Genomic DNA, 19,547 nt, shown 5'->3' on the forward strand with positions numbered 1-19,547 from the left:
GTTCACGGCAGATAAGAAATTAACTGACTGTCAACTGTCAAGCACGGTGCATCATAGACACCAACATCCATTGCTTTTTGTTTGTTTTCAGCTAAGAGCTTAGGGAAATTAAGGGGTTACTTTAATCAAGGACAGGGAGTTGTTTGTTTGGGCTGTGTTCTGTGTTTTCAGACCAAGGGGAATATCATATGCCATTATATGCCTGTATTCTCCCCTGTTCTGATACAACAAGGTTAAGTGAAACCAGTCAAGGTTTATTTGCCTCCATATTACTCCCTGCCACCATCAGTAAGAGGCAACAATATGTCTAGAAAGTCAGCTCATAAAACTTTTAGGAAATTCTGAGAGCTTAAGTGATCTTTCCCAGCTTTGTGGTAGCTCTGAGCATGCAGGATGTCTGCTTATATTAATTTCATGGAGTTTAGAAGGTCAGCATGCTCATTTGGAAATTTTTATTCATTTATGAACTCCAGCAACCCTCCGCTCTGCATCGCTCTAAGTCACAGGGCTTCAGATGCTTAAATTTACATGGTCTTTTTTATATATCTAAGTACGTCAAAAGTAACTCATTCCTCTGAAAGTGTTTGAGAGCATGCATGATGGAGTAGAAAAAGCACTCCAAAGGCATTTACCTGCTTTTCAATGAAAAGATGGGTGATCAACCCCATGTTTTATCTGTGTTGTGTTAGACAAGTTTAATATTCAGAAGATTTCTGATGAGTTTCTGAGAGAGCGGCTTCGCCAGAGATGAGAGGGGCTCATTTGGTGAAAGTGAAGAGATGGACTTGAGGGCTGAACTGGGAGCTCTGGCAGATAATAAATCACAGTCAATCATCAAATCAAAACCCTGCACACTAGCATCGCTGTCCTGATACTGCCTATGATACTGATATTAAAAATGAGAGCAATTTTGATCAAATGATAATTGTCATTACTCTGAGTTATTTTCAAAACTTGCTTTTATTTTCATATATGTCGGCGAGTAGGTGCAGAACAAGTTTTCAGGTGAAAGCGTTGATGTCTTCACTCAGCCATGGTGACTTCCTCTCTGTGACGACCACTGCTCATGTTTTGAAAACGATCTTAGTGACACGAAAGACGTTTTGTGCGCACAGGTTACTCTATGTGTGTGTGTGTGTGTGTGTGTGTGTGTGCATGTGTTCAAAAACCACGAGGCTCTACATTGCTGCTTTAGGCCAGTAGTTGTTTGGGGGATACCGGGTGATTAATTGATGGTCACATCCCAGTGACTGCTGCCCACACGGACTTGATGAAGAGGGATTAGGGATCGTACCTTAGGCTCAGCTGATAATGGGAGACTGAGGCAAAAACCTGTGTGTCACGCTCTGTGGCAGGGATTTCAATCAATGCGCCGCTTCACTCCAAGAGCCAACACTGTCAGAACAACACTTTAAATCCTCCCATTTTTGTGCAGGGTACGAAACAGCTCTACACACAGTCAAGGGGGAATCACAGGCTTGTAGTAGCATACTTTTAGCTCTGATTGGTTTGGTGCCCATCATTTCAGCCAATCTGTGTATCAACCTCACATCACAGATAACGGACAAAACAGGTTCCATATGCATCTCTGTGTGATTTTTGTGGTTTCAATTACGAAGTCTGCTGTATTTTTAAGAGGAAAAAATGAAAAATAATCCAGTAAAAACAGAACTATTAACAGGTTGTGTTGTTACTGCCCTGTCAGCTCCACATGCCCCCCCCCCCCCCATCATAATGGTCTAGTCACGCCAACTTAAACAAATTGAATTCTAAAAATATCCCATGCGAACTGATTCTTTCTTTTCCCCAGAAAACACTCTTGACATTCCCATCCCCTAAAACCCAACTTATCCCTGCTAACAAGATTTTCTCTAATTTATTATTTTTCCATCTCCCAGAGCACTCTTATGGTTGATATTATGAGGAATAAATATTTTCTGAGTTAATGCAAGTAATATGCAGTGATTGCTTCAGGCTGAATCTCATGAATACGGATTTTGTAGGCCTCAAGGCAACTTGTATTACATATAACTATTGCACAGATGTGTATGTGTAAAGTTTAATGTTGATGATTTGAACTTTGCAGCATTACAATTCATTAGGATGGCATTTTTTCAAAGATTTTTTTTTACTTGTAAGATCACTCTTATTGTGGTCACAGAGTGATAGCTTTTTTGTGGTGTAAATCTTTGAAGGTCTAATCATTTGTCGTTTACTGAATTAACAATGCGTCCAAAGTAACACATTCCTTGTTTGTTCGTTTATTTTGCAATGTGCTTGACAAAGACACTTTGTGTAAACAGCCTTGTGGCATACTTTTACATTTTAAAGGAATGAATGTATGGGGTCATTCAACAATTTCCTCCTTGAAACTAAATATTTTTCAGGGTTTTTTGGATAAGTCATTTCAGTAGCCCAAGGTTTCTCTCTGGCATTACATTTTGAAATCCAGTAAGAAAGCTGTGACAATCTTCACTGATATAGATTTTTTTAAGACTGGCAGCATGCTATCAGCCAAGCATAGCACAGTTAAGAACATACAATAACGAGGAATGTATGTCAGCAGGTGTCTTTGATTCTCACTCTACAAATGTCCCAGTTGGTATTGTTGCAGCACTTCTGTTGTCCAAGCACAAGCCAGCTTTCCAAGACACTGCTTCTGTCGAGCTCCTGTAAATGTGAAATAACAGTCAATCTATTCACCAGGTTACACACGCCATAGACTAATGGAAGAACTGGAGGAATGAAGGAAATATTTATCTTTTTTTAAAGTGAGGTGAGTTGGATATCTTGCAAATTATCTGTTCAAATTCATCAAGTTTATCAAAAGCATTATCCTAACAATTAAATTATAAGCAAACATTTGTACATATTTAACTTGCACTGTGCAAGGATGTGCATATTTTAAGATTTATCTATAAACAGACTACAGAAAATGGTCATTTTATCCATGTTATTCAGATGAATCCCATTGATGCATATTGGTCCCTTTGATGGAATGCAGATTCTCAAAAAGTCACTCAAGACACACTAATAAAGAAATTGTCATAAATAATCATTCCCACAATAAATTAAGCTAAAAATGACAATGACCATCAAAATGAGTTTCACTAGCCTTAAAACAAAACATTCAGTGTTTTCACATAAATATTTTACACAACTGAACAAAAAACTGAGGTCTGAGGCAAGCTGACATCTCAGTAACGCTGTTAGATTTCTGTGGAGAGTGTGTAAGCACTTCTCAGAGGGCACGGTAAATCTTATTGTCTAGCAGGTTCTGTTGCGAGAGCTCTGTTCCATCCATCTGAGACTTTATTTAGCCCTCTTGTCCTGTCTGGATTCTCTCTGAACTGAGATCAGTCTGTTCTCCTCCCAGGGGGATGACAGTAATGTCACATACAGGTTTGGCACACCAATATTTCACCACCGAGCCTAAACCTATTAAGAATGACTACTTACCATGGAAAAGGTGTGTCCTTCACATCGGCAACCTTCACATATTTTCTGCATAGACGCACAAAGGAGAGCGGATGCACACACAAACACATGTGCGTGCGCACACACACACACACAAAGACACATATAAATACAAAGACACATATAAATACGCATGAGGAGAATCTTACACGCACACTCAAATGTATCTGCTAACCTTTTTTGCTTTTGAACATAGAAACACACTTAAATTTATATTTTTAGGAAATACACCTTTGACTTGCTGGCAGTTTGAAATTTCCAGGTTATGTTGCCCGTTTCATGTAAACCTCATTAGAGTAATGTGAGATGATGTAATGACAAATATAGCGTCCCCCAAATCCCAGGCCCAAATCTAACAGGACCTTTTGACACATCCTGGCAGGTCCCCGTGGGCAGTAGTTCAAAGTCTCACCAGCGAATAAATTATTCACCCTGGTGCACCTGGTCAACACCAGACACACTCTGGCCATACACCCACCTGCTTACATTCAATATTCACACCCTTAACAGAGAGAGAAAAAAATAATCCTTCATACAAAAGATGCAAATGTTGTCTTATGAGAAAACAGGCCGCACTGAAACATCTTCATTTTTCTCCCAGTGGCAAAAGAGGAAAGCTTTATTTTCAAATATCCACATGCATACAAATGTAAAGATCCTTTAATGACTATGGAGGAGATCTATTAGATCTGAACATTTCTGACGACATAGTGTTCATCTCTATGCTGTGGATTGATAGACAGCTCATGCTTAAGTCCATGTCTCATCAGAGCTTCTGAAGTTTGTCGTATTGATAGATGCCCCTGCACAGGGCCAGTGGACGTGATCTGCCCTTGGATGGTTCATTATCCATGGAGATTCCTCCAGGATTAGTCTGTTGGACTGGAGTAAGTGAAGCTAATAAGAGGTCACGATGTGACTCAAGGGAACACCACCATTTTATATGTTAAGACAACTCTATAATTAATCAAGTGATGCATAATGTTCTCTCTCAAAATAGCTTCGCATGATTTGCATTCTCTGCTGCATGTGAGTATTTTATTGTCTTTAATAAACTCTAAATCAATGCTTTATATTTTCTCTGGAATATCAGATCTTCAGAAAATCTTGTGCCTAATTACTCGTTTACTTACATATATATCTTGTATTGATTTTGTTACATATTTTTATTTATATTTAATGCATCTTATGTTTTTTGTTATGTTTAGGGGAGGATTAGAGAGACATTAATCAGGGAAACAGCAGTGACCATGAAGCATAAACATTGTTTGAATTCGAAAGACATTAGGGAGTCCATTTATTTTCCATGGAAGAGAGAAAAAACTAAACAAGCATGTGATTTATGATCGTTCCTCTCTTTATTTCTCGTGAACTATACAAAGGAACAGCTCCACCTTGACCGCTCTATTAAATCGAAACGCCAAAGTTATCAATCGAAATGGGTGGAGAGAGAGAGTCTTTTCATGCCGCCAAGCTTTCCTCTCACCCCTAATGGATTTCAATACACAGGCAAAGCCATAGAGAGAAATGTTGCGTCTACATTTTTGACTGATTATGCATTTTTTTTTCTCTCCCCCTCCTTTTCATACTCTCTCTCTCTCTCTCTCTCTCTCTCTCTCTCTCTCTCTGTCTCTCTCCCCCCTCTCTCTCTCTCACCTTCTCTCTCTCTCTCTCTCTTAAGCTATTCATAGAAGATAGATTCATCATTCCAATTTGTCAAGCTGGCGAAGTTTTCAATTAATTATGTGCTTGGAGAGGCTGTGGGTGTATTAGGGCTCTCTGTCAGGCCCTGTCTGAGGCCCCATTTACAGGACTCAAAATAAAGAGGTATCAGAGAGGTGCTTGGGCGCACCAGTAATTAATTTGATGAATGCCTTAGCGGCGCAAATAGTGGCAGCCGTGCGTCTCTTCATCAGGCAACGCTACAGCAGTCACCCTGCTCAGTGCTAATTTGAGAGGGCCATCTCATCTGTATAGTGGATGTGAGTTTGCAGACCAGGTCTATTCCTCACCCCGTGCACTTGCTCATGGCCCCCTGCTGTCCAGGCTGCGTGTGGGGGGCCTTATGTTTTCTGTCAGCTTTGTCCTTGTGCCAAGCAACTTGCTCCACTTAGTGCCCAGTTCTTTGACTTTGTGGCCTGAACCGGGTAATGGGAGGCTTGCGGGATTTATGGGAAGAGATGGCGCTTTGTCTCTGCTATTGCTGCTGCTCCCTTCTCTGCAGACAGATTAGCGGACAGCAGGTAGATCCACTGTCAGTCTTCCAGGTAGACCCAAATGAGTAGGGAAGCTACCTGTCTCTCTCTCTCTCTCTCTCTCTCTCTCTCTCACCCAGACCACAGGTAAAACTAGAAATTCACAAATGACCCTTAAAACAGACACCCTGAAATGACAATGTCTTGTTTCTGAGGAGAACGTTGGCACAGTCCGTGAACTGTAGGGATCTGGACAGTAAAATGGTGAGGGAGGAAGAGGTTCCATTCCAAAATGATGGATCATATTACTGTGATTAGACAGAAGCTGGGATGGCAGCTATTTGCAATGCACGCCATCAATGTCGACAGGAGCTGGAGCCTCGCAGAGAAATAATTGGGCTGGTGCCACATAATTCAGGTTCAGAATTTCACATGTGGGGGGACCTCATTATAAATCAGGTCAGCTACTGATACAACACCATAAATCAAAGAAAGGCATGGCTCAAACAATTAGATAATTACCAGACCTCCATGTCACCACAGTTTTACTGTAGTGCTTTGGAAGTACAGGAGGGGACCACAAAAATGCTCTGTAAACTCAGCCATAATTAGTCTGAAGCCAAATGGGGTGAGTAGAAGGGAGGGAGAGAGATGCGGTGGAAGTAATTGGAAGGAAGCCCCAGTGGTTTGACAGGTACACCACGGTAGCGCAGTGGTACATATTCTTCTTAAATAAGTGGTCTATTTTCTCAAACACACCCACAATATGAAATATTGCAATAGCACTAATAATCCTACAAAAATAACATATCAAAATTATTATTATTTATTAACAATACTACCGCTACTTCTATCGCTAATGATACAATTTAAAGTAATAATAATATAATATCCTCCACTCATGCTGCTGAAATGAATGATTCCTACATTTTCTTATCAATTTAACCATAAATCATGACTAAGTTTCCAAGTACAATGTCCTGCTTTTATCTGGACAAATTTTTGGGCACCCCATGACGAATCACTTGTCTCATTTGTCTCTCTGTCTCCAGCCACCCAGCAACAGACTGCTTGTTGTTGTTGTTTTTTTTTGTTTTTTTTTGTGGAGGCTTTGGCCATGGCTAGCTTGCCTATCATGGACTGCCACTGACCCCTAGTGTTGCATTGTACTCCTCTCGCCTCTGCATGGACTCCCTCTTCCCCCCAGAAAGCCAATTACTTCCCCGTCCTGTGATTACCCCAAGGCTAAGCTGCCGTCTCAGATCCAGAGACAGGAGTCCAATTGACCCCAATTGAAAGTGTCATTTTTCAGGACTGCCAAGTTGTGCTGATGCTCCTCTAGCCCAGGACAGAAAGGCTAAGAGTCTGCTATTTCACTGCTCACTTTCTCCACATCCCACAAGGCAGTTCTCTCTGACTTTCTCCTCAAACACATACATAATCAAACACTTTAGACACACACACACATAGACACACAATGACCGGGTGGTTTGTTGGTACTGAGACTGGCTAAGTTGCACAAGCCCAAAAGTGCAAGGAACTTCCAGCGAAGCGACAGCAGCGGCGGCGGCGGCGGTGGCAGTCAAAAAATCGAGGTCAGAGCGCGGGAGCGAACCAAGTGGAACAGATTGTTGTGGAACCTCCAGGCTTTTGCAGACACGTGTTGATCCCAGCACAGCGTGTCCTGCTTTTTACACTGCCCCTACCTCCCCTGCCCCCCCCCCTTTCCCATCCCTTCAGTCAAGTCCCCTGACAGAGGCTTTGGAGAGTATGAAGCAAATCTGAGCCCCCTCAACCGTAGCCTTGCCCCTTAAATATCTGCACTTCGTGCACTCAGCACTGGCCTCCCTGGAGTCTCAAGTAAATATGCGACCAAGAGGATGCCAGCTTGTGTGGCATCCCAGATACCACTCTCTTCCACTAATGCCTCTGTGTGAATAAACTTTACTGGATTCTCCTTATTGGTATTTAAAATAAATGGGCAGAAAAGCATTACGGCTGGTTGAGAAATTAAGACGTTCTTTGTCTGCGATGGTAAAATTATCAAGAGAAAAATTCATTTAAAAAATTGGTAAAAGTGTAAGGAGTTCCTGTCACGTTTACATTATGTTACGGATGCATTACGAGAATTACTTTTCTTTTTTGGCCACCAAACAATCCCTTTCTAATCAACCCTCACGTTTTTGCGAGAAGCCGACACACAGTGGCTTTGGTCAAAGCTGAGTCAAAAACCCCCCATAGGTTGAAAATGTAGTTGTCTCATTAGATCACTGTCTGTAAACCTCTTTAAATAGATATTAAAGGCGCTCAACGTAAGCCCCATCTGTTCCAGTCATAGGCTGCTACAGTGGAGCGGCAATGTTTTAAGGCACAATTGATCTTTTAATAATGTCATGACCATTGTATGACCCATAGCAGGGGCTGTGTTTGTCTTCACAGGAGGAGGGCTTCCGGGCCACACAAACATCCTGTCGAGAGATCAAGAGTATGTTAGGTCAAGCGACATGGGACAGAGCAAAGGGACAGGTACACACTCTGTAGTACAATCTTCTTTTTTTTTTTCTCTTTTAAAAAAGTTAGGAGATTTGATATCATTTGTGACATTCTATCATTACTGTCATTTTGCATGAACGTTGGGTCAGTGAGCACAGAGGACTCTGACAGCAGATTGACCCCAGCTGCTGTTCATTTGATTGATATCTGTACAGACAATGATCGGTTGGAGCTTTTCTCTCTTTTATTTATTTATTTTTTTCCCAGCATCGTTGTGGAAGTCCTGGTTGGCTTGGGGAAGCATGTGGAGGGGGAGTGGGGATAGGGTGGGGAGGGGGGGCAAACACAGGAGAAAATGTCACACCAGGAAAGGCAGCGAGGCGTAAAGCCCTGCCCAGGCAAGCGGGGGGTCAGTGGCTCCTCGCTGCCCCCTCTGTGCCCCGGGTAAAATGATCTAAGTGATTCTGGAACCACGCCACCAATCCGCTGGAGAGCGGAGGAAGCGCGCGCGCGAGAGAGAGAGAGAGAGAGAGAGAGAGACAGAGAGATAGGGAGAGAGACAGAGACAGAGAGATAGGGAGAGTGAGAGAAAGGGAGAGAGAATGAGATTCTTGCTGTTCTCAATGAGGCAGTGTTCAATAATGATCATAATGTAAGCTATGTATCACCGCATTTTACACACGTCATAACAGAATCAGAGTAGACCCACAGAAACCTCAATATCTTTTTTTTTTTTTTTAATTCATCTATCAGCTTCTGTAAGCATTCATTCTGGCCATCTGTACAATGTACAGTAAAACCTAAAAGGTGAGTAGTCAATGGTTGTACACATATTTGCCAGAGAAGTTAAGCTTTCCACTGAAAAGTCTCCCTCTGTAAAAGACACAGATGTGTTTCTTTATTTCTAGCTTGATGAGTTTGAAGTCCCCAGTGATGAATAAGGGGGAAAGGTTAACATTACATTGTTCTGGTAAATTACACTCAGAGAAATGGCTGCGAGGCAGAAGATATATCAGAGAATAGTGCCAAATCCAGGCGGTGGTCTTGTGTGGCTTACTTGGCTGCTGGATGTGAGCTGTCTGTGTTTGATGATTGTGATCAGCCTTAATTAAATGAGCTAATATTGTCTTCACCCTGCGTGTTTGTCTCTTTTCATTTAGATGGATAGGGACTGAAAAACGCCTGCTTTTCCTCCCTCTCATCGCTCCCCCACCTCCCCTCTCTCTTTCTCTCTCCCACCTCCCCTCTCTCTTTCTCTCTCCCACCTCCCCTCTCTCTCACCCTCTGTCACACTCTGTCTGTGTAAAAATATAAGAAAAGGGTACAGAAGTGCATGTGTTGTGGATCCATAATAAACCACATAATGCATACGTTGTCCTGTGCTCTCTCTTTTTTTGGTACTTTTATACATGAGGTTGTATGAATGTTTTGAACTGAAATGTAAGTTTTTGTTGACGGAGAATAAAGTGAACAGAAGAGAAGAGAGAGGGAGAGAGTGACATGGAAAGGGAGAGAGACAGGGAAAGGGAGACAGAGAGAGAGAGAGAGAGAGAGAGAGAGCGAGAGAGAGAGAGAGAGAGAGAGATAGCAAGTTCAGTGGCAGGCTTGTCATGGTGCAGGGTAATAAGGTCAATGCGAAAAACAACCCAGGGGCACATTTCCCTGTAAACGTGCAGTGCAGAAAAAACCATACACACACACACACACACACACACACACACACACACACTCACACACACACACATACAACGCTGTCCTAGCCTTATGCCGCAGAATCCAAACCCATCGAGTCAATTGCCAGAAAACATGACATGACCTTTCAGATTCACTGAGCATCAAGCATGAGTGGGATTGGCGTGCTTTCCGTCTCACCGAACTCTGTGCCCCCGTCCCTCCCTCCCCCAACCCACCCTGCAACCCCTAGGGCCTTCCACTCACCACTAATAATTACTCTCCATCGAGTCCACACTCTATAAGGCACAGCCTAAAAAAAAAAAAAAAAGAACTTTCCTTCGAACGTGACTCTCACCGCATGCAGACATCATGGTAAAGTATACATAGCCCATACCCACACAGCTCCCTTCATCACAAGCTAAAGTGACGTTTAGCCTGTTGTCTCAAAGATTGTGCTGGGTGAAAACGGCGGGTCAAAAGGGCAATGCCGAAAGTGAAACCCGTAATGTTATTTACAGAGTGACAACGCAATACAACAGCAAGAGAAGAACGATAAGCAATAGAAGAATTCTAAATTCCAAGTTCCTTCATGGTTAGATTCCCATCAAATATGAGTAAGGTCCTTCACCATGCAAGTGAACTTCTGAGGAAGTTGTGCTGGAGCCATAATCTGATTATGCAAGTATAATGCTCTAGGTGAGAAAATAGAGCTTCACCTCCTGCCTTCATGCTGCCCTCATGGCACAGTTAATAATATTACAGACAAACCAACACTGGCCACGCTGTTCTCTGACCTCTGTCTCTCTTTGAAGAAATAATGAAAATTGGATTGTGCCAGTTTTTCTGCAGAAAAAAAAAATCCATGACCTCTCCTTACAACTGTCCTTGCCTTGTCTAGCTCTGTTAAACAGTTTGAGTTCAAAATACTTTGGTGTTTGTTTGCATGTTTGTACTGATTATTACTTCTAAACAATAATGCATGGAATAGAAGAGTGTACATGTAGGTTCAAGGTGGGGTTGAAACTGTAATAGCATGTCTACTTTATGTGAATGAGTTTTTTATAATGTTCACCCTCCCTTGTTCTCTGGTTTCTTGATTATTATCATAAGACTGCCTTTTCAAAACACAAGCCTCATGCCTATGTTCAGCTCAAGAACTGATCACTTTCTGGAAGAGAGTGTGAGTCCTTGAGGGTGGACCATATGGGAAAGATAATTTCTCTCCCACAAACCTCTTTTATACCCAGTTTAATTATTTATTTATTTATTTTACACTCGCACATGTACACACACAGAGCACTGATGTACTGTGACTACCACCTACTGGTGGAAAAGAATGCCCCCCCACTCTTTCTTTTCATGCCCTCTGCACTTGTGTGAGCTACAACACTAATTGTGTAGTTCACACAAGTGCAGAGGGCATCTCTCTCTCTCTCTCTCTCTCTCTCTCTCTCTTTATATATATATATATATATATATATATATATATATATATATATATATATATATATATATATGTACATATACATACATACACATAGATACAGTATATACATGTGTGTGTGTGTGTGTGTGGAGTGTGTGTGTGTATACGTCTACTAAAAATTTTCTGAGTACTGTGCTAGCCACACTAAATGAGTGGGTTGAGACAGGTCAAGCAGTTTTCTTTTTTCCTGGCTAGCAGCGACAACGTTGCCTGAGATCATGGGTCATCAGCTGTGGGTTCCAGCAGTCCACCACGTTTCACAGTGCAAGAGTTTACCTCTGTCTACTCCATCCAGCTACTGCACACAAAGGCAAGTAGCCAGAGGGAGCCTGTCTGCAACATGGTGCAATGATTTTCACTGGAACAAATGATGTGTAGTGTCCTGCTCAGAGGAACCTTCTGGAAGCATGGATCAGTGAACACTCAGCTCTTAGCTTCCAGGGCTCAGGTTTGATGTGAGGGCACTGAACTCAAACATGGCCACAGGGTTGGAGTCTTGACCCTCGAGTTTTGTGTTAAAGCTGAGCGCTCTGTCTCTGAACTGCTGCCATGCCATACATCCTGAAGACATGATCTGCAAGCTTGACCAGACATTGGCTTCATTTTGTAGAGGTCTCCAAGCTGTAGCAGGTGAATTTTCACACAGTTGTTTTCCAAACATCTACTAAATATAGTGTAAACTGCTGCTAGAAAAAAAGGATATTTTACAATGCCAAAACTATCTCAACTTGTTATTATGTGCAATGAGCACTTCTATAGTGTATTTTGGATTTAGATTTATTTTGCTTTGAAGTCACTCATATTTTTCATGCGAGTGGGACTGTGTGGTGCTGTTTTGTGAAGCCTAAGCCAAATCACATGTATAAAACGATGATAAAAGTTATGAAGTAAATAACATGGCACAGTATGTGCACTGTGTTCTGCAATTAGACACTGACTTTAATTATAACACAGAGCATATGGAAGCAGATTTCCTAGATCACTTAAGGCTAACTGTGAGGTCACTGAATCAGAGTGGAAAAATAAGTGAAAAAAGACATTTTTGTAGTAAAGATACATAAAGGATTCTTGTTTGGAAAGGATTTATGAATGTGGAATGATGGAAGCTGGAGTCAAAAACTCTTTTTGTTATAATCTTCTATTCTGGCTTCAAACCACCACTGATCTCTCCTTGTTTGAGCTTTCCTTCGGAAACATGGATTTTCTCCGACCTCCATAAACCCTGTCAAGCGCTTTTTAACCTTTTCATTCATCCTGCTTATTTCACCCCTCCATTCCTCGCCCCTCCCTAAACCAAAAGTCAGGCAGTTACATTATGTCTTTACTCTGGGTTGCAAACCCTTTGTTGCTCAGCAGGGGGGATTCAACAAGTTTCTTTTCATTTAGCCCAAGAAATGATTGGACCTGGTGGGGGAGAACGTCTGACCAGAGCAATCCTATTTCATGGAGGGGAAAATTCCCTCTTTTCCTTCCTGTCTTCCTGTAAAGTTGATTTGAAGTCATGGTTAAGTTCTCTCCCTTTGAGTCCAGGGCTTACCAATTTGCCACCTGGTGAGGAGGGTTGGGCGAGGGAGGGGGGTGTATGTTTTTAATTGGAGGGTCACTTGGTACAGGGACACCACATCCTTTGGGCACTATGGCTGTCTTTGTGCTACGCTGCTGCCACAGGAAATCCCTCACCTCATTAAGGGGAAAAAGAAAGATTAATTGACCAGTTCACTAACTGCCAGCCTCAGGACTTGATCAACTTTGTAAAGGAACTCACCAATTAGACCTCAGCTCAGCATGATCCTGTTTCTTAGAGTAGGAGTAATCCTTTTTTATTATCATTAGTCTAGACAATCATCTACAGGGATGGAGGTTTATCCTCCCCCACCCCCTTATTGGGAGACACACACACACACAAAAGGAGTTGATATTAAGCCAAGTTTTCATGTGAGTGAAAGTCTGGTATCATTCATGAAACTGCATGTCTGTTGAAAACAGCATGCATTCAAAAACACCTGCACAAATATGTTGATCCAGCGTGTTTCGAAACCGGGGACAATTCATTATCAGACCACCAACCTCTTCGGCAAAGGACAGCATTATACAAACTGCGGTTGGCATATTCTTTTGGAGGTCCACCTCTTCACTGGGGCAAACAGAAAGGCATGACATGCAAGCAACTTCACAGAGGAGAGTTGTTACCGCGTCCCAGGAGGTCTGAGATATGAATTTAATACAATCTGTGGGGGAGAGTAGGTCCTGCCTCTGCCGTGGAGGATTATACATCAGAGCAGGCCAGGTCAGAGACAAAATAAGCCCATTACAAATTTAACAACGGTGACTCTGTAGAAAAACCCCATGTGGTGATCTCGGCCATTTCTCAGCAAAAGGCCAGGCCAATTTCCTCTGGTAAACTGCTAGATTGATGTGACACTTTTGGCTCCAATTAACCTTAAAAGTCTCCTTCAGCCCCCTCACTTTTCAGATGTTTATTTTTAAAATTTGTCTTATTTATTTCTTTATTTATTTTCTTAGCACCCTATTCTTAAAAGACAACAAACAATTAAAAATGTAACAAACTTACACTTAACTTTTAAGAATTATTATTATTATTATTATTATTATTATTATTATTTTATTTTTTTATTTTTATTTTTTATTATTATTATTTTTTTTTTTGGGGGGGGGGGGGGTTGTTTTTTTTTATGATCATTTTTATTATTATTACTTTCACTTAATTTGTACTTCCTTTCACTCAACTTTATGGCATAATTCTGTGAAGCCCTGCTGCGTTCTCTGGCTAAGAGCTTGCCGTCAATCCTGTGAGTGTGATGTGGTTGTAACTGGAGGGGCTGGAGATGTCAGGGCCACTGAGGTGTCTGGAATATGGTGCCAACACCTGTCGGTTCCCAGAGAGGTTGCCTCTGCAATAACAGCTCCAACACTGATGCAAAATGCACACACGCACACACACACACACACACACACACACACATACACACACATTGTGCTTTTAGGGGAATAGCAAGCTGGATATGTCACCTTCACTCACTTCAAGAGTGCATTCTCAGCCCATTATGGATCAGCTCCAATGTGTTGTGCAGGAAGTTGCCTAACCTAGGGTTTGTTAGTCCTCATGGGCAAACTGGTGCTATTGGTTGACATTTTTCTGGCTCCAATTAACCTTCGATTTGACTCTGTCTTTTTCTATTGTCTCCCTAAAAAGAGGGGTAGCAGTAAGGCGCATGTATTCTAAGAGGGATAAAGGGTAGACAATTCCTTTGAATAGCTGCCTTCTTTTCCCCATAAGTGGAAAGCGGAAGTGTATTTTAACCAACCCTGGACAAGAGATGTATTGTCTTTTCTTTCTTTCTTTGTTTCATACGTTCATTCTTTCTTTCTTTCTTTCTTGCTCTCGCTTTTTTTACTCCACAATATTAGACAGCATGTCATAGATTTCATGACTATGGTAACATTAACATTTGTGTTATTACAGAGCCTCTGTCAAAAGATCCAAACACTTGTGTTTTTAGATCAAATACGCTTGTGTTCATTCTGTAATAAAAATTTCCATCATCAGAAGTGCATGTCTTCACAGCACACTGGGACTACTACCTTTTTTTTTAATTTCCATAAATTAGATTCCAAATAGTTGTGGTGACATATCCAACATATCTGCCAAAAAACTCATCAATGATGCCTGCTAAGAACATTGAACCATTTCAGTTCTTCCACTCCTTTTTTGCTTTTCTGTATTTTTTCTTTTCTTTTCTTTTTTTCAGATTTTTTTAATCCATCAAATTCAAATGATAAAATGATGAAATGATTTACCTTGCCATTTGGCTTGCTGCAGTTTAATCAGTTGTCTAACGTGAGAATTAAAGATGTATTATTGTGGATTAGAGGAACTGCAATCATCTTCCCCTCTGCAATCTCCCTCTTCTTACTATTCCCCTCCCATTTTCCCATGGTTCATTCAAAGGGCATCCACAGCAAGTGTCTTCATGCAAGAATTTCTCTCATTTCAACCGTTTCTGACAATTTCGAGCTTTGGACGCTTTCAGCGGCTCTCACCACCCTCACTCCCCCCTCCCCCACTGTCTGAACTGCCTTCCACTCTGACCAGGCTTTCATCTACAACACTACCGCAAGAAAGGTGTTCAAAGGCCCCTCACCAACTGTACTGCTGCTTTCATTTGGGGTTTCTCTGAAAACAGGATGACAGATGGTACAGGCTGTGGCTTATTTTTGGGAGGGGTGAAAGTGTCTGGAATTAGGTTAAATAATTTGCCAGCTTTACTCTCAAATATTGGATACAATATAGCAGTGGTAATAGCTATGCAATTTATTGTGAAGCCACATGCGCAAATTATGAATCCGAATGAGATAATGGTTGATAATCTGATTATTCTTGATATAATGAGTAACTTCGAACGAGAGCTAAATAATATTGAGGAAATGATGTTTCAGTACACTGTGAACCACAGCGCTACAAATGGGACAACAGCTAGTAGTTTCTCTGTGAGTGATCTCCAAAAAGTACATAAAAATCAGCAGGATAATGGCTCACACTATGTGCTTCCATTTGATTCGACCTCATCGTGGCGAGACCATTAAGGGTCGCACGTTTTCTGGTCAACAGATGGGGCATTTCTTTTACAGAAGGAGACTAACAGTGTAAAAGCAACTTAGCGCCTTGAGGACTGTTTAAACATTCACTCATAATGAATGTACATTACATTTATACATCAGTCTGAGCTGTTGAAAACACAGGGGTTGGAAACACATAGATTTTAATTGCAGTGGGATAAGTCCATGTAAGTGTGTTGATGTGATGAACTGTTGTTCGTTGTCAACACATGCCAATGACCGAATGAGGACCCCAGTCCTGTGGAAGATTAATATTTAAAAGCATGTATTTTCCCCCTTCCTGGGCTGTAATTCAGAATTAGTGGTGCTGAGGTCGTGCAGTGGTTAAACTAAGGCAGAAACCCTCACAGAGCTGAGCTTGAACGCGGTAGGCATACATTATTAAAAATCCCCAGGTCAGGAGCAACCTCATGTCCTATCAGAAGGAAAAAGAAACCAGTGACGTCTCTGACTCCTACATGAACTCACGCAGAGAATACAAAACCATTATAGGTTCAATAGTTCTCACCGTGCATTTCATAGCTTGCCTCTTTTCAAATAAAGCATTTCAAGTAGCCTCTTAAATGAATAGGACGTAAACTGATTCTCAGTATGAATTTGTGTGTTTAAAATGAGAAAGAGATTGGCCACTTCATCATGCATAATTCTGTATGTTTCATAATTGATCAAACTAACAATCAAAGAGACATAAAACTGAATGTATTAGGTTACCTTTGCACTTGAGTCCAAACTTTTTTTTTTGTTTGTTTTAAAAATTTTGTTAACTTATTTTTACATTTTGCAATACACGTCAACAACACATGGGTATGAATACAAGAAAAGAATTTTCCAAAAGTAGGCCTACGACCAATCACCAAAACAACCTGACAAATGTCAAAAAAATCATTCAGTTTCCGGATGAAACTATGCGACGGTGTTCTTTTCTCTGCTTCTTCCTAAGGGTATTTATTACCATTGGCCATTTATGGACACTTGCATGAACTTCATGAACGAGCTGCATACAGGAATGAATAAAGTATCTCAGGCAGCAGCTGAATCTCTGAAGTATTAGTTTTGGATGATAGTTGTTTTGGAAATCTTGGTGATTTCCTGGCAGTGGGAATTGGTTTTGGATGGCCGTTTAGTTTCCACAGGCACGCACAGAAATCCAAAGCACAGTTATGAGTCATCTGATGACATTTATCTAGTTCATCAAATTGTACTCTGTGTATAGTAAGCAATTCTCAGAAATGTTAATTGAATCAGTGATTGCATCGATTGTTTCATTATGGTCATCTCACACTTCTAGCCAGCATTATGCAAGCCGTATTAATTTATAATCAGATGTTCAGTGGTCAATGAGGCAATTCATATTATTTCCCCAGTGGTGTACATTGAAACAAACACATTCAGTATCCCTCCATTCTTATTGGTGCTTGGCATCATGTTGCCTTTGGAAAATCCACTTTCTTGGAGTTCTCTTGGCCATGTATGGCAATAATATTAGTGTGAAGGCAATGCTTAAATTGCATTCAGTGCGAATATTTCAAAGAAATTTAATTCAGGACGTGAACTTTCCTATCTGAAGAAACATGCCCAATGATGGGCTGTTAGAGTGAAAAAGTCCCAACAGGAAAGCAAAGAGAAGAGGTGGGGGCATGCAGCATATTTAAAGCATGCTCTAAGTGCACTTGCAGCACAGAACATTAACTCTGGAACTTAATGTTCATGATATCATTTTTGTATGCAGTGCGGGTCACTGCATATTTTAATAGTAGACAGACTAGAGATCATGAAAACAGCAGCTCTCTACTCTTTGCTGTCATTTATGTTTAATTCAGCTGTGCCCTGGGTTACCACAGCAGCAAACTCTGTGTTACTTTGAAGCTTTCTGGAAGATAAACAAAGCTGACAAAATGGTGTGAATATAGAGATAATATCTAAAAGCTACTATACCCACCGTAACCTACTATAAAGGATTAAAATGCAGAAATCTTCCTGTGCCCACAAACCAAACTTATAACAGCAATACTTTTTTATTAAATTTCTCAATACTCGTTTTAAAAAAGCAAAGTAGTGAAAATGTTTCTTTACAATACTTTGAAAATAAACGTAAAATATTTCATGTGGTTCACATTTAAAATTCTTACATATAGAGTAATGGTAATATAAGGGCAAACTGAACTACAGTTTTTTAAGACTCACAAAAGCAACTATCCGAGTAAAAAAGTTACTCGGCAACTAAGACAGCATATTCTAGAAATCCAGTGAACTAAGCAAAATCCCAAAGTGGAAAATAACAAATAAAAAGAAAGCAGAGCATCGCCGAAAAGCGGCAGAGGTCAAAACAGGAAGCCTAAAACATGTCAGGCCCTACAAGCTTGTGTCCTCTGAATCAGATGGAACGTCAAACTACATCAAAGTTCATCAGCATACAAGAAACAACAAACACGCAAACAAACAAACAAAAAAAATGGGGAAAAGAAAAAAAAAATTGCTGCGCTCGTGTTCTCCGCAATAGCGCAGAGACGCTCAAAACCTTCAAATCAAAAAATGCATCCGTAATCCCCATAACGCTGCAGAAGTGGCTTGCCCTTGTTGTGAGATAGGACACAGGCCACAGCTGAACGTGGCCCCAGCACGCCCCTGCTCCAAACGTCCTCAGCCTGGTGAACGCAGTCAAGACGAGGTTATACGGAGCCGCAAAACCCACACATTGAAAGCGCCCGGTCAGCGTCAATCAGTCTAATATCAGTTGACACATGGAGTGAGGGTGGTGACAGAGCAAGGTTATGTGTCACTGACTGCTCCCAGCCACCACACAGTCCAGTACTGCTAATGTTTCCCCCAGGACCTGCAAAGATCATCCAACATGGACTTGGGAGATCCTGTAGGGGTCTGAACAGACACACAGCTAGCCCCCGCGGTGGTCTATGTGGAGTCAGTAGATTGCTTACGCACATCCCCGCAGCTTGTTTGGATGCCACGAATCCTCAGCTGCCTGTAACTCTTCCCCTTCCACAACCATTAGTGCCCAAATTCGGGGGATAAGGAAAGCGGAGGAGTGTCTGTGAGTACTGAGGGTATCCTCAGCTGTGTCGTAGCCTTTAACCTTACGAACAGTTGCCTTGTCAACCCCATTAACCTTGGGCCTTGAAGTGTATAAGGCCAATCAAATATATAATGATGCCCTGCAAACATTATTCCAGGCGCTGCTGCCTGATCACATCTTTACGCAATAAATTTGATAAGGAAAGATAAGCTGTGCATAACTCCTAATTACGTTCCTTTCTGAAGCAACATTCCATTCAAAGTAATTTTGTTTTACTGGGAAAAAAAAATTGTTCCATCCCTGTTCCCATCAGTATTTTGTAATCTACAGATTTAAAGGAGACAGCATCTCAAATGAACGTGATGAAATGTGATTAAAAATCAACCAGAAGAACTACAGCAAATTGCACGCCAACTGTTTTTCATTCTTGATTGATCAAATCCACCTGGACTCAGTGCTGTGTGTTTTCTCATTCAGTGACTACACACGATTACATGCTGCTATGTGTAGACAGTAGAAGGTCAGTTGTATGGATTCTAATGCCTGATACGTT

This window comes from Chanos chanos, chromosome 2 (assembly GCF_902362185.1).
Source record: "Chanos chanos chromosome 2, fChaCha1.1, whole genome shotgun sequence".
Lineage (NCBI taxonomy): Eukaryota > Metazoa > Chordata > Actinopteri > Gonorynchiformes > Chanidae > Chanos > Chanos chanos.